Raw genomic sequence first — 15,929 nt, forward strand, 5'->3', positions numbered from 1 at the left:
TGAGGTATTTAATGGCTTTGTGTATTGTAGGGAATGGTTGTTGGTGTTCCATTGAGTACCATATGCAGTCACCCCCCATGGAATTTCAGGGCATGGTGTGGTACCATTCCAGCTCCACCCTGTGGTCTCATGGATTGGTTAGAGGATATAGTTACATCTCGTGTTCCATACCAAACTAGCATTTAACGCACCTGGTGACCAACTATAGACAACATAAGTATAACCTCTTCCCCTGTCCTCTCTGAACATCCAGCTATAATTGTTACATTGCTCCCATGTGAGCTCAAGGGCTCGCGATATACTGATGTCCTGCACAAAAATCGGTAAGGGGTCATCAGCTGATTTGGGGGTAGGCAGGCAAACTGTTACAGAAGTCAGGTTCATCATTTGAGCGAATCCCACCATCATTTTTGCCACGACATTATCATCCAGATCTTCACCATCCACACTTGCCACCATCATCACTACCAGTAGAAGCACTGGAATGGCTCATTTCTTCATTGTCCTGTAAGAAAGCACAAAGCTAGGCCTCGGTCCTATAACCGGGTCACGGGGTTAGAAGTCTGGGATTATCCACCAGGTACTGATGCGGTGAGTCTTTCCGCTCCCATCTAAGGCTTCCCAGGCATATAAGCCTCTGGGTTTTGCTAGGGTCATAGGAACAATGCCAATGGAGGGCAGTTTCACCATGACAGGTTGGCCCACATATGTCCTCAGTGGGAACTGGTGTCTCTGATCATCTGGTATAGAGTCATTGCCCGTTAACGGTCCCGTAGGACAAAATGCTCGAATTTTTGGACTACCATAATTTCCCCATTGGTTATTAATAGTAAAAACTGCCTGTGGTAATCACGTGTCTCAGTTATGTCATGAGACATCAGCATGTCTTTTGATCAAGCCATTGTTTCACTCAACTATACCATTAGCTTGGGGATAATATGGTGTGTGAAATACCCGCTTGATGCCTTCCCCTCGCGCCCAATTTTGTACCACTGTGGCTGCGAAATGTGACCCATTATCACTGTGAATACATTCAGAAATAGGTAGAATACTAAACCATTCTCGCAAAACCTGGACTGTCTGGTCTCCAGTAGCTGTGCCAACAGCCGTTGCCATAGACAATCCTGATACTATACCTCCACTCCTACCAAAATATGTTTCCTCCCATGGGATAGTTTCAGAGGACCAATGTAATCAACCTGCCACGTGCTCCTGTATCAATTAAAAATTCTAAACTTATCTGTCTTGGACCCACAGGAATGTGTATATAAGGCTCCTTATCAGCAGACCATTGGCAAGAATTCACCACGCGGATTGGGCGGCCTGAACCCCAAACCGCAGCTCCTAGTTTTTTAGCCCTTCCACTTGCCCTCGCAGTGCCGCGAAAGGATTCTGTTTCCCTTCCCGAGGGGGCGGGGTTGCTGGCGCTTCCCTTTGGTCTCTAGTTTTCCCCTCCAGCAATTCCACCAGCTTCCGGATGCCGTCAGCGGCCTGCCCGTGCAGCACGGCTCGGGGTGCCCCCAGTACCAACGCCTTCCGCCAGAGATCATTCCTTCCGGGATCGTAGTTCCGACCCGGCCGACCCCGGGAAGGAGGCTCAGGCTCCCGGGGGCGAGGAGGCCGCTCGGGGCGGGGTTTACAACCGGCTGCCCGGACCTTCCTGCCGCCCTCCGCGCCACCGCTCGGCTCCGCCCATCCCATCTCGCGCCCGTGAACTACTATGCTGTGCAGTACTTCCGCCCAGGTCATCCCGTGCGCGGGCGGGTTCTGGGGGTTCTGCTGATTGCGCTCACTGGCCCCCTGAATTCTTTCTCTGAGGGACTGGACATGTATCTTTAAAGCATCCGGCAGCCCTCTAATAAGGGGTCTGAGGTGGCTGGGGTCCACTGGTGCAGCCATCGGTATCCCTTGCTGCCCTCTATCATACATGGCCTGAACACAGGCGGCCTTTTGCACTCCCTCCATTAACTCTGACAGTCCCTTTTCCCGGATAGTAATAGGTTCTCCTCTCTCCTTGGGGTCCACACCCCCAGCCCAGTAGGCTACTTGGGACGTTATTGACTGATCACCCGCTGGTCCGCCACTCAGAAACACTCCCGGTCCCCAGAAACCTCTTGCTTCGTTATCACTCAATAGTATCCAATCTCCCCCCGTTAAAGAAACTCTACACAAATATTCAGTCTCGGTTTTGCCCAGCTTGTGCGAAAACTTAGCTTGTAACTCACTGAGTTCGGGTCCCGTCCAAGGGGTCGTGCAAATAGTGGTTCAGGGGTTCCCACCGTGCGGACCCGTGTGCCTTTCTGTTTTAATAAGGGGTTGCACTTCCCTTTCCTCCAATTCCTCTACCTCTTCAGAGCTGTTTTCATCAGAGTCTCCCCAGATGTCCCTATCCCAATCCTCAGGGTCCGTACCCATGATTAACTTTTGGATTTGAGTAACACTGGGGGGCTTTTTTGCTTGTGCTAGTGATGTACTTAAGAAAAGATGTAATTGAGAAGTGCTGTACTTAAGGAGTGATTTACTTAAGAAGACCACAAAGGTCTTGTGAAATAAGATACCCTTTGTATACACAATGCATGCCTTGCTAACGACTGGGCCCCTGAAGGAGAAATAAAAGACTGATAAGAAGGGGACATCCTACCCCAGGAGGCACCAAAAAGTTGAATAATTGCTAATAGACATGAAGTCAGCAAAAATCTTTGATAACCGGAGGAAAGGTAAAGGCGGCAGGGGGAGATCACGACCACTGACTCAATTCAAGACCAAAAGACTTACCCTCCCCACTCTCCTTGAGCATGCGCTGTAGAATAAAAGAACACTGTACCTTTAATTCGAAGCAGGGAAACTTTAACCCAATAGAAACTGCACTAGATAAGCGACTACCAGTAATAGTTTTGGGGAAGAACTTTGGAAATTGAATATGTATAACTGAAGTGTATAAATTGCTTGCCTGTTTAGGCATGAGGGGTGCTAGCTTTGTGGTTTACCACCTAGCCCCCATCTTTGCGCAAACATGAATTGGAATAAAATACCTCTGCTCTGTGTGTATATTGGTGTTTTGCACACCGGGTAAATGACCCCACCTGTGGGACAACACTAGCATAATTTCAATCTTTCGTTCCAATAGATGCATCCGCTCCTTTTCTCGTTTCAATTCCACCTTCAAACAATCTATTTCCCCTTGCTTTTTAGAATTATCCTTTGCCAATCTGTCAGAAACACTCTTTAGGTTTTGCGCTTGAATCAAGCAGGTGCCTAGGACGGCACACACGCTGCCTTTGCCTTTGCCGTCTCAGCTACTGCTGCGGCATTGTTCTACTCTCTCCACGACCACTGCTGGGTCGGACCACTTCTCCTTCGCCCATTCCACACCTGGGGGAGAAGGGCTACAGCTGTGCCTCCATAATAATTCCTCCATTAACACCATCCTGCCGACTATGACAATTTAAATGTTACGGAGGCTCACACAATCAAATTCAACAGGTGTTAAAAGTCAGATTTATTCTTCAGTAAAAAGTTAGAACCACGATAACATTAGTGAACCACAGGCTCAATGATGTAAGGGGAATTAGTACTACACAGTACTACAGTGTTTCCTTATGTTCAGATGGAACCTCCTGTGTTTCCATTTGTGCCAATTGCCTCTTGTCCTGTCACTGGGCACCAATGAAAAGAGCCTGGCTCTGTCTTCTTTACACCCTCCCTTAAGATATTGATGAGATCGCTCTTGAGCCTTCTCTTCTCTAGGCTGAACAGTCCCATCTCTCTCAGCCTTTCCTCATAAGAGAGATGCTCCAGTCCCTTAATTGTCTTTGTGGCCCTTTGCTGGACTTACTCCAGTATGTCCTACATGAAGTTACAGGAGCTCCTTGTGCTGATTGGAATGTGCATATATTATGAACAAGCTAATAGCTATCTAACTCTTTGTCGTGGTTTAACCCCAGCCAGCAACTAAGCACCACGCAGCCAGGTGATAATGTGCTCCCCTGGACAATGGCTGAAATCTTTTCGCATATCCCACAGCTCACTCAAGGATAGGGGCCGGGTTATTACCTCTGGTTCTGCCTCTTCCTCCTGTTCCCGTGAAGACCCTGGTTCACCTTCATCCTTCGCTAAGCGAACTAATTTTTTTGTATATTTCTTTTTCTGTACGGGGGCAACTGGTGCAGGTTGATCCACTGGTTCAGTTGCAGTATCGCTCGCCGGGTTTTGGATAACCGCAGTGTCTGTTGCCAAGGTTTGGGTAGCAGCAGTGCTCGTCGCTGGGGCTGGAGGGACTGCAGTGCCCGTTGCCGAGGTTTGGGTAGCTGCTGTGCTCCTTGCCGCGGCTGAAGGGGCTGCAGTGCCTGTTGCTGAGGTTTGGGTAGCCACAGTGCTCGTTGCTGGGGCTGGAGGGGTCGCAGTGCCTGTCACCAAGGTCTGGGTGGCCGCAATGCTCGTCACTGGGGCTGGAGGGGCCGCAGCGCCCGTTGTCGAGGTTTGGGTGACCGCAGTGCTCATCGTTTTGTTGTTAGGTCCAGAGACCTTCTCTTCCCCTTGAGGGTACTGAGTGGTGTCAAACAGGGCTCGATAGGCATGGGCCAGGCCCCAGCACGTTGCAGTGATTTGTATCTCTCTGGAGCTGCCGGGGTGACAGCATACCTTTTCCAAATATTTTACTAGTTCTTCTGGATTCTGCACTTGTTCAGAGGTGAATTTCCAAAACATTGGAGGTGCCCACTGTTCTAGGTACTTGCCCATACTACCCCACACACCCTGCCACTCATAATTATCCAGCCTCAGGGCAGATCTCTGGGTGATCTTCTTAAATAGTTGTTTAACCTTAAACAAGAGCTGAACCACATTCAGGAGCATGCTAATTCCCAGCAGTAGGGCTAGGACCGTGCTGGTATCAACATCCCAAGAGTATTCAAATTTTTCAAAATTCCCAAACACCATTGTAACTGGACTGAAGGAGAAAGGAGAGGGGAAGAAAGGTATCCCACCCATAGACTGGTTTTCCAAGGAGGAAAGGTAAATGGTATAATTATTAATAGTTTCCCACAGATGGCTCCCGCAGTATAAAGGTGACAATGCTGAGTGCAAATACCGGATTAATCCCACAACCGATGACTTTATCATACCATAAACCAGTGTTATACAATACATCAAAGCGAAACCTTAATCCACCTCCCACAGATGATAAGCAGCAGAAGAGGGACTACATACAGCAAGCGAGGTGATACATAACAGAACTTTAAAAACCAGAGCAACAACTCTAAGAACACATAAATCAACATAATGACCAGCGACTATTAGACCAATATAATGAATGCTTGTAACAAATTTGTTTTAACGAGCTCTGGTCAGGTTTGTCGTTATCTCAACCCTTTGGGCCCCACGTTGGGCGCCAAAAACGACTGTCGTGGTTTAACCCCAGCCAGCAACTAAGCACCACGCAGCCGCTCACTCACTCCCCCCCCACCCAGTGGGATGGGGGAGAAAATCAGGAAAAAGAAGCAAAACCCACGGGTTGAGATAAGAACGGTTTAATAGAACAGAAAAGAAGAAACTAATAATGATAACATTAATAAAATGACAACATTGATAAAATGACAACATGACATTAATAAAATGACAACAGCAATAATGAAAGGATTGGAATGTACAAATGATGCACAGTGCAATTGCTCACCACCCACCGACCGACACCCCGCTAGTCCCCAAGTGGCGATTCCCTGCCCCCACTTCCCATTTCCTATACTGGATTGGACGTCACATGGTCTGGAATACCCTGTTGGCCTCTTTGGGTCAGGTGCCCTGGCTGTGTCCTGTGCCTACTTCTTGTGCCCCTCCAGCTTTCTTGCTGGCTGGGCATGAGAAGCTGAAAAATCCTTGACTTTTTAGACTAAACATTACTTAGCAACAACTGAAAACATCAGTGTTATCAACATTCTTCTCATACTGAACTCAAAACATAGCACCGTACCAGCTACTAGGAAGACAGTTAACTCTATCCCAGCTGAAACTAGGACACCCTTGTTGGGGGTCTTACATTTCACCTGACAGTATTGAACTGCACAATTATTTCTGAGAACCTTTTCATCTACGATAGGGCGCAGTTCATTTGGCAGTGCGACTGTTCTGGAGTGGGTCCTCCATGGGTGGCAGTCCCTTCAGGAAAGTACCTTATATGGCCTGGCTTTATCCATGAGCCACAGTCCCTTTCAGGACTGTACCTGCTTTGGCGTGGGCTTATACACAGGTGATATTTCCTTCAGGATTGTATCTGTTCCAGCGTGGGTCCTCCCCAAGCAGCAATCCTTTCAGGGAAGTACCTACTTGCATTGGCTTATTAAAGGGCCGCAGTCCCTTCAGGGGAGTTCCTGCTTCAGCGTTGTGGTGGGTTAACCTTGGCTAAGGGCCAAATGCCCACCCATCCTTTCTCTCACTCCCCCTCCTCAACAGGGCAGGGTAAGAAAATAGGATGAAAAAGTTTATGGGTCGAGATAAAGACAGGGAGATTGCTTATCAATTACCATCATAGGCAAAACAGACATGACTTGGGGAAATTAATTTAATTTATTACCAATTAAAATAGATTTGGATAATGAGAAATGAAAAGGCAAACATTACAACACCACCTCCCCTTCTGCCTTTCCCATGGTCAACTTCACTCCTTCATTCCTGACTACTCTATCCACACACCCCCAAGCAGTGCAGGGGGAATGGGGGGTTGTGGTCAGTTCATAACAGTTCCTCTCTGCTGCCTCTTCTTCCTTGCAATTTTCCCCTGCACCAGCATGGGTCCTTTCATGGTCTACAGTTCTTCATGAAAAATCTGCTCCATCATGGTTTCTCCTTAGACTGCAGTCCAATCAGGCAAATATGCTCCAGTGTGGGTTCTCCGTGGGCCGCAATTCGTTCAGGAACTATCCAGCTGTTCTGGTGTGGTCTCCTCCACAGGCTGCAATGTGAATATCTGCTCTGGAGTGCTCTTTTCCATGGGCTGCAGGGGAATATCTGCTCCTGCACCATGGAGCACCTCCTCCCCTTCCTTCTTCTCTGACTTTGGTGTTTGCGCTGCTTTTTCTCACTCTTTTTTTTCCCTTCCTCCTCTGCCTGTATGGTGTTTTTGCCATTTCTTAAACATGTTTTCACAGAGCTGCCACTAGCTTTACTGATTGGCTCAGCTTTGGCCTGCAGTGGGTCTGTTTCTGAGCCAGTTGGAACTGTCTGTATCGGGTACAGGGCAGCCCCTTACCTCTTCTCACAGAGGCCACCTCTGTAACCCCCTGCCACTACCAAAACCTTGTCACATACACCCAATACAGGCGGGGACTTATCCAAGGTCTGCAGTCCCTGTAGGGGTGTACCTTTTCCAGCCTTGGTCATACACAGGCCACAGTCCCTTCAGGGATGTACTGATCCAGATTGTACATCGAGGAGTTAGTGATCCACATAACAATTAACCTGAGTAGGCCCAGGCCTGTGTTGTGCTGTGCTATGCTGCGCATACAGCATGGCCTTCAAGCCTGTGTTGTGCTGCACAAATTCCAGCTAATTGTTACAGAGGAGCCTGCAGGCAGCTCCCACTTGGTACCAGTGATTATACCACCTATATGTCCTTGCCTTTATCTGACAGTGCAGCGAGAACTTCTCATGAGAACTTCTTTTTGTTTGACAGTAGAAATGATGAATAGAGCTGCTTTATTGCAAGAAAATCTTATAATAGTGTCCCCAGCTTCTGGGCCAGTCACAATGGGGTGTTTCTGCCACTCATTCCCAGTTAGGCTTACTTCAGCTTCCAATACAGTTAACTGTTGGGATCCCCTGTCACACCAGAAATACAGATGGGTTCTGCCCCTTTATAACTTGATGGCATTAGAGTACACTGTGCACCGGTGTCTACTAGAGCCTTATACTCCTGTGGGTCTAACGTGCCAGGCCATTGAATCCACACTGTCCAGTAGACTCGGTTATCCCTTTCCTCCACCTGGCTGGAGGCAGGGCCCCTCTAATTCTGGCCAGAGTATCCAGTACTCACTTCTTGTAAGATTGGCTCAGAAGTCCCTTCAAGAGGATCAGAAATAAGATCAGCCCTTCTACTCTGTTTGGAAACTGGAGCGGGATTTTCCCTGGGAGAATCCCCTTTTGTGGTGGTTTTCCTAGCAACTCACGTATCCGTGCATTTAGGACTGAGGTAGGTTTTCCATCCCACTTCCTCATGTCCTCTCTGTGGTCACATAGGTAAAACCACAGGGCACCTCGCGGTGTGTACCTTCTATATTCTCTCTCTTGGGCAGAGGAACGCTCACTTCTAATAGCTGAGACATTGGTCCATACAGGTGGGGAGTAGGACATATCCTCTTTGAATTGCTGGAAATCCTGGGACAGCTTCTCCACAGCTGAAATGCAGGCTTGTAGGGAGGAGGAGAGATTTTCTTCATATTGCCGGAGCTGGCGAGCCACTTCATCCACTGTCGGTGCCTCTTCGTCTTTCCAGGTCATTATTGCCAGTGAGTAGGCATACAACAATGGTGCGCTCTGCACAAACTTCTTCCACATGGGTCACGTGCACCTGACATCATGTGAATCTTTGGATAACTGCTTGTTGTCCAGGTCATCATAAATCACCTCCACCACAGCTAATACCCTCAGGTACTGGATACCTCTCTCCATGGTGGTCCACTTGGCTGGGTGACATATAATATCTTCCTTAAAGGGGTACCTTTCCATCACGCTTGACAGGAGTCACCTCCAGAGGCTGATGGCTTGTGTCCCTTTTCCAATTGCCTTGTCAATGCCACCTTCCCCAGAACGTGATCCCAGCTTCTCGGCTTCCTTACCTTCTAATTCCAGGCTACTAGCCCCACTGTCCCAGCATCAGAGCAGCCAGGTGATAATGTGCTCACCTGGACAATGGCTGAAATCTTTTCGCATATCCCACAGCTCACTCAAGGATAGGGGCCAGGTTATTACCTCTGGTTCTGCCTCTTCCTCCTGTTCCCATGATGACCCTGGTTCACCTTCATCCTTCGCTAAGCAAACTGATTTTTTTGTATATTTCTTCTTCAGTATAGGGGCGACTGATACTGGCACAGGTTGGTTCTCTGGTTCAGCTTCAGTGTCTGTCACTGGGGTTGGAGTAGCCACAGTGCCTGTCGATCTGCTTTCCCTCCCTTCCCCCGAGGGTGCTGCATAATATCGAACACTGTTTGGTAGATACTGGCCATGGCCCAGCACAGTGCGGTAAGTTGTGCCTCTTCGGAATAGCCACAGCATTTTCCTTTCAAATATTCTATCACTTTATCAGGGTCCAGTAGTTGTTCAAGAGTGAAGCTCCAAACTGTTGGAGGTGAGAAGTTCTCTAGATACCTGCCCATATTCTCCCACATGCCATGCCACCCGTGATTATCCAGCCTCAGGGCAGATCTCTGGGTGGTATTCTTAAATAGTTGTTTAACCTTAAACAAGACCTGGAACTCATTCAGGAGACATAGAAATAGGAACATGCAGGTTTGAACATCCCAAGGATATTCAAAATTCTCAGGAGCTATTGTAATTTGCCTGGAAGAGAAGGGGAAGGTGAAGAAACATGTCTCCCCCATAGATTGGCTCTCCAATAAGAAAAGGTAAAAGGTGTAATTATTAATAGTTTCCGATAGATGGTTCCTGAAGTACAGAGGTGACGGCAATGCTGAGTACAAATACCAGCTTAGTTTCACGACCAGCAATTCTATCGTATCGTAAGTCAGTGTTACAAAGTACAACAACATGATAACTCTAGCCCAGTTCCCACAGGTGATAAACAGCACAACAGGGATCATATCCTGCAAGTAAGGTATTACATAACACAACTTTAAGAACAAGTGCACCAACTTTGAGAGCAAATAAATCAACATTGTGACCAGCAACTATTGAACCAATATAATGAACGCTTATAACAAATTTGTTCTAACATGTTCCAGTCAGATTTGTCATTATCTCAACCCGTCGAGCCCCACGTTGGGCGCCAAAAAGGACTGTCATGGTTTAACCCCAGCCAGCAACTAAACACCACACAGCTGCTTGCTCACTCCCCCCTCACCCAGTGGGATGGGGGAGAGAATAAAAAAAAAAAAGTAAAACTAATGGGTTGAGATAAGAACAGTTTAATAGAGCAGAAAGGAAGAAACTAATAATGATAATAATAACAATAATAAAATGACAATAATAATAATAATAGGATTGGAATATACAAAGCAAGTGATGCAGAATGCAATTGCTCACCACTCGCTGACCGATGCCCAGTTAGTTCCCGAGCAGCGATCCACACCCCCCAGGCCAACTCCCCCCAGTTTATATACTGGGCATGACGTCACGTGGTATAGAATACCCCATTGGCCACTGTTACGGATGCACGCACACTCAAATCCAACAGGTGTTAAAGCTCAGATTTATTCTTCAGTAAAAGTTAGTTAGAACTCCAGTAACAGTAGTGAACTACAGGCTCAATGGTGTAAGGGGAATTAGTACTACACAGGCGACTTAAGAATCCTTAAGATTTAAAAGTGATGACTCAAAATGCGCATATCACTCACCTAAAAGATGAGGGCTCTCTCCCTCGAGGAGTTACCTTGGGTGGTGCCCCGACCCAAGGGGGAGTCCCCGACTGCAGACCCGCTGCTCCGAGGAGGGCTGATTCCAACATGTCCTCTGGCGGGACCCCGTTTATACCCTTGTCGAATCTGATCTGTGGTCATTTAATCCCTATTGGCCAAGAAGGTCACCTCAGTGTACCTGGCACGTCTCGATTGGCCAGTTCAAATTTCAACCTGCGGCCTACAGGGTTTAGGTTTTTTTTTCCTTCCCCTTCTCCCTGCCTGGAGAAGTTTCATTTCCTGCTGGCGGGATGGGGGGGAAGTGTACTGCCACACAATCCACCCCGTGACCACAGTCATGATTCAACTGGTTTCCTTGAAGTGGTGGTACAGTCACCTCTTGCCTCCAAAGTTGCAAGGGGGTGCAGTTTGGTGAGTTTGACACTCATTGTGGGCCATCATTCCCTTCTGGTCTAGAATTAAAGTGGAATATTCAACACAAGAATATCCAGCACATGGACAGTTTGAAGGGAGTATACTTAATTGTTAGTACAGGCTTCACTACCAAGCATTTGATACAACTTATTGCAATATAGATTACAGTAATCATAACGACAAGCATTATTAAAGATTAGAGAAGGCTGGTCGCCCACCCCGTGAAAGAAAATCCAAACATATCAAAACTTTTCCCAACCAGTTGGTCCCTGGTGCAGAAGCAATTGCCTCCGAGTCTCTTGCCGTATTCTCTCCTTGATTTAGTCTTGAAGCCACATTGACACATTTGGAGTGAACACAGCAGTTGTCCATCGACATGTTCAAAACTTTACATATACCCTTCTCTTTCTTTGGCATCTAATCCAATATAGCCCACTTCTGATAGTCATTTTACCGATATGTTATAACTGATTGTTTGAGAGTCCCCAAATTGTCAGATGTAACGTTGGCTAAGGTTGATAGTTGTAAACTCAGTTCTAGAATGCTCTATCGATGTTCCTTGAGTACCATATACAGTTGCCCCCATGGAATTTCAGGGCATAGTGTAGTACTGTTCCAACTCCACCCCGTGATCCCATGGGTTAGTTGGAGGATACAGTCACATCTGGTGTTTCATACTGAACTAGCATTTACTGCACCTGGTGACCAACTATAAACAACATGAGTATAACCTCCTCCCCCATCCAAGCTGAACCTCCAACTACAATTGTTGCATTGCTCTCATGCGAGCTCAAGGGCTCGCGATATATTGATGTCCATCATTTTTGCCATGACATTATCATCCAGATCTTCACCATCCACGCCTGCCACCATCATCACTGCCAGTAGAAGCACTGGAATAGCTTGTTTCTTCATGGTCCTGTAAGAAAGCACAAACTAGGCCTCGGTCTTAAACCGAGGATGGGGGGGGGGAAGTGTACTGCTACAGCCACTTTGGGTCAGCTGTCCCGGATGTGTCCCCTCCCAGCTTCTTGTGCCCCTCCAGCCTTCTTGCTGGCTGGCCATCAGAAGCTGAAAAATCCTTGACTTTTAGTCTAAACATTACTTGGCAACAACTGAAAACATCAGTGTGTTATCAACATTCTTCTCATACTGAACCCAAAACATAGCACTATACCAGCTACTAGAAAGAAAATTAACTCTATCCCAGCTGAAACCAGGACAAATGGCTTGAATGACTGAAAGGGAAAAAAAAACTCTCTTCTACAGATGGGTTTTGCACAGTGTGCTGTGTGTGGGTCAGAGTCCTGTTCAATGCTACACCACTTGAGGTTCCTGGCATCTGAAGGGACGTAAGAATATCTATGCTATTCTCTTTTTATAGCGTTAGCTCTAATAAATAGGATTGGGAATGACACCTTACAGAGTCTGAGTGCCTTTCTTACTGGGATCACAACGAACCAGCACCTCCTGGTGCAAAGCAGCTTGCTATGGGGTAAAGGAGCAGTTTTTTGTAGCAGGTTAACAGAGATATGTCAATGCAAGGTAAACTATGGGGCAAAGGGGGTGGTGTCCCTATTTCCCATTTTCCCTGCAAGTCCACCCATGACTGACCCCTTACATCCATACCTAATATATTACAGGGACCTAGAAGTAAGGTCCGGCAGACTGTCTGTCCATTAGACAAAATTAGTTTAGTCCTGACCAGTGGGTAGGTAGTGACTTGCCCATTAATGCCTACAATAGAAACTAACTGCTTGCTAAGCAGGGGCTGTCCTTTGTAAGTGTCCTTATCTACCATTGATATTTGGGCTCCTGTCTCAACGAGGAATGTTGTAAAGTAGCAATCATTAACTGTGACCATCATCTCCGGACTTGGATCCTTAGCAGGGGGAGTAGCAGCCATGAATGAGTACTTCCACTGAATCTAGCCCTGACCCTAGTTTCTCTCATATTTGCTGTCTAGGTTCAGTGCTGATAGATTCAGGTATCTCCCTGAGCTCACAACCCTAACATCCTCTGCCTCCCTAATCATTATCTTTTTTAATTGTACAGCATCACCTCCATCTCCCAATACAGATCCCATTGGACTATCATGAGGAGTTAATGAGGGAAACCCAGCCACTTGCCGTAAAATGGAAGTTGGTAGCCCATTTAACTGACAAAGAGAGCCCTTTATCTAAACACACTTTCAATAATCTGTTATGCACAGTAGTAACTGAGGGTGGTCCCCAATTTCCTCTTTTTGCTTTTGTCTTTTGCATGGAGACAGGCTGTCTCTTTTCTATGACATTTACTTTAGCTGAGGTTCTCCCCTGGTTTTTATCTTGTGGGGCATATAGTGGTAAATCTGCTAGCATACATTGAAGGACCTCTTGGAAAGTAATGCCATTTAAGCCTGTCTTAATGGCTAAGGCTAATGATTTCAGTGCTCCCTCAGCTCCCTTTACTATGGTGCAGAGGTGTTCTGGCTCACAGATCCCTTTCAGAGATTTGGTTCTGTAGGAGGGGGCTGTCTGGTACCTGGGGCAACAAGTGCTTGTCCTTCCAATTCAGCTGAAATAGCTGTTTTCAGCAAGGCAGTCTACAGGTTGGCTGCCAAGTTCCAGGGCCATGTGCTTTTTCCCCCGCAATCAGTAGGACGTATAGTGCATCCCCAGTGCAAAGCACAAGTCCATAAGAGACTGGTAATATTTGGCCCTGCGGTATCTAGCAATATTACTGGACCTAATGCTAACGATCAAGCTTCAGCTGGGTGTCCTGGGTTCAGCTGGGATAGAGTTAATTTTTACAGGAACCTGGGAGGTGGGGGGGCATAGCCGGGGCAGCTGACCTGAACTAGCCAAGGAGCTATTCCATACCATGTGACATCATGCTCAGTATATAAATGGGGAGTGGGCCGGGGGGAGGGCGCTCCTGCTCTCTCTCGACTTTCGGTGGGGGAAGTGGCGGAGCGTCGGGTCCCGGGTGGTGAGCAGTTGCACTGTGCATCACTCTTTTCTGTGTACTCTTTCATTAGTACCGTCGTTGTTGTTGTAACTTTTTTTTGCGTTGTCCCAGTAAACTGCCCTTATCTCAGCCCTCGAGGTTCCAGGTTTTTTTTCTTTTCTCTCCTCCGTCTCTCCCCTATCCCACCGGAGGGGGGCGGGAGGAGTGAGCGAGCGGCTGCGTGGTCCTTTGTTACCGGCTGGGCTGAAACCACGACAGTCCTTTTTGGCGCCCAACGTGGGGCACGAAGGGTTGAGATAACGACAGATCTGGCCAGAGCGTGTTGAAACAAATTTGTCATACGCATTTCTTATATTAGATAAATAGATGTTAGTCACAATGTTGATTAATTTGTTTACATGGTGGCGTTTTGTAAGTCCTTATATGCTCTATGTATTGCCTGTAGTTACGTTTCTCACCTCTGGGAGAGTGATTGGGATTATCATTTTGCTGTACTGGGCAATGTCGACTTGTGAAATGATTACATCACTGGTCATGAGGTTAAGCTGGTATCTGTATGAGGCAGTGATATCATTTCCATACTTTGGGCACCTTCTATCGGATTTTATTGGTAATTACAGCCAATCCATGGGGAAGTTAGGGGGGGGATACTTCCCCCCGTCCGTTCGCCTCCCTTCTCTCCTTCCGACTAATTACAACAGCTTTTGAGAACTTTGAATATCCTTGGGATGCGCAAGCCAGCATGCTGTTAGTGCTATGTCTCCTGAATATGTTTCAGGTCTTGTTTAGGGCTACAAAAAGGCTCTTTAAGAGTACCACCCAGAGATCTGCCCCAAAGCTGGATATTCATGGGTGGCACGGCATGTGGGAGGATATGGGCAGGTATCTAGAGAACTTCTCACCCCCAGTGGCTTGGAAGTTCACTCCCGAACAACTACAGAACCCTCATGAAGTGGTAGAATATTTGAAAGAAAAATGCTGTGGCTATTCCAAAGACGTACAACTCGCTGCACTGTGCTGGGCCCTGGCCAGTATCTACCAAACACTGCTTGATATTAGGCAGCACCCTCAGGGAGAAAAGGGGGAAAAGATGGAAAACAGGACAGCAGGCACCGTGGCTACCCCTACCCCGGCAACAGGCACCGTGGCTACCCCTACCCCGGCAACAGGCAGCACGGCTACCCCAACCGCAGTGACAGATACTGCAGCTAAACCAGAGAACCAACCTGTGCCAGTATCAGTCGCCCCTGTACAGAAAAAGAAACACACAAAGAAATCAGTTCGCTCAGTGAGAGATGAAGATGAACCAGGGTCATCATGAGAACAGGAGGAAGAGGCAGAACCTGAAATAATCACCCGATCTCTATCCCTGAGTGAGTTGCACGACATGCGAAAAGATTTTAGCCGCCACCCAGGTGAGCACATTGTTACCTGGCTGCTCCGATGCTGGGATAATGGGGCTAGTAGTGTGGAATTAGAGGGTAAGGAAGCCAAGCAGTTGGGATCTCTGTCTAGGGAAGGGGGCATCGACAAGGCGATTGGGAGAAAAACACAAGTCCTCAGCCTCTGGAGGCAACTTCTGTCAGGTGTAAAGGAAAGATACCCCTTCAAGGATGAAGTTACATGTCACCAAGGCAAGTGGACGACCATGGAGAGAGGTATCCAGTACCTGAGGGAATTAGCCATGCTGGAGGTGATTTATAATGATCCAGAAAATGCGCAGTCACCCATAGACCCAGATGAAGTCCAATGCACACAACCCATGTGGCGGAAGTTTCTACGAAGTGCACCACCAACCTATGCCAACTCATTGGCAGTAATGTCCTGGAAAGAAGGCCATGGACAAACGGTGGATGAATTGGCTGTCCAACTCTGGCAATACGAAGGAAGTCTCTCTTCCTCCCTACGGGCCTGTGTCTCGGCTGTAGAGGAATTGTCCCGAGAGTTCCAGCAATTCAAAGTGGATATGTCTTCCTCCCCACC

The 15,929-nt window shown here is 47.5% G+C and overlaps 1 long non-coding RNA gene across 1 annotated transcript; it reads right to left on the minus strand.

The window, feature by feature from the left end:
- Window positions 1-253: 253 nt before the first annotated feature.
- LOC121232973 lies at window positions 254-10,596 on the minus strand. Its single transcript, XR_005931779.1, has 3 exons — window positions 10,563-10,596; window positions 403-505; window positions 254-309 (listed from the first exon to the last, which is right to left on the minus strand). It is a non-coding gene; the product is annotated as an uncharacterized LOC121232973 (long non-coding RNA).
- Window positions 10,597-15,929: the final 5,333 nt, after the last annotated feature.

Source organism: Aquila chrysaetos, assembly GCF_900496995.4.
Source record: "Aquila chrysaetos chrysaetos chromosome W unlocalized genomic scaffold, bAquChr1.4 W_unloc_2, whole genome shotgun sequence".
NCBI classification, from domain to species: Eukaryota; Metazoa; Chordata; class Aves; order Accipitriformes; family Accipitridae; genus Aquila; species Aquila chrysaetos.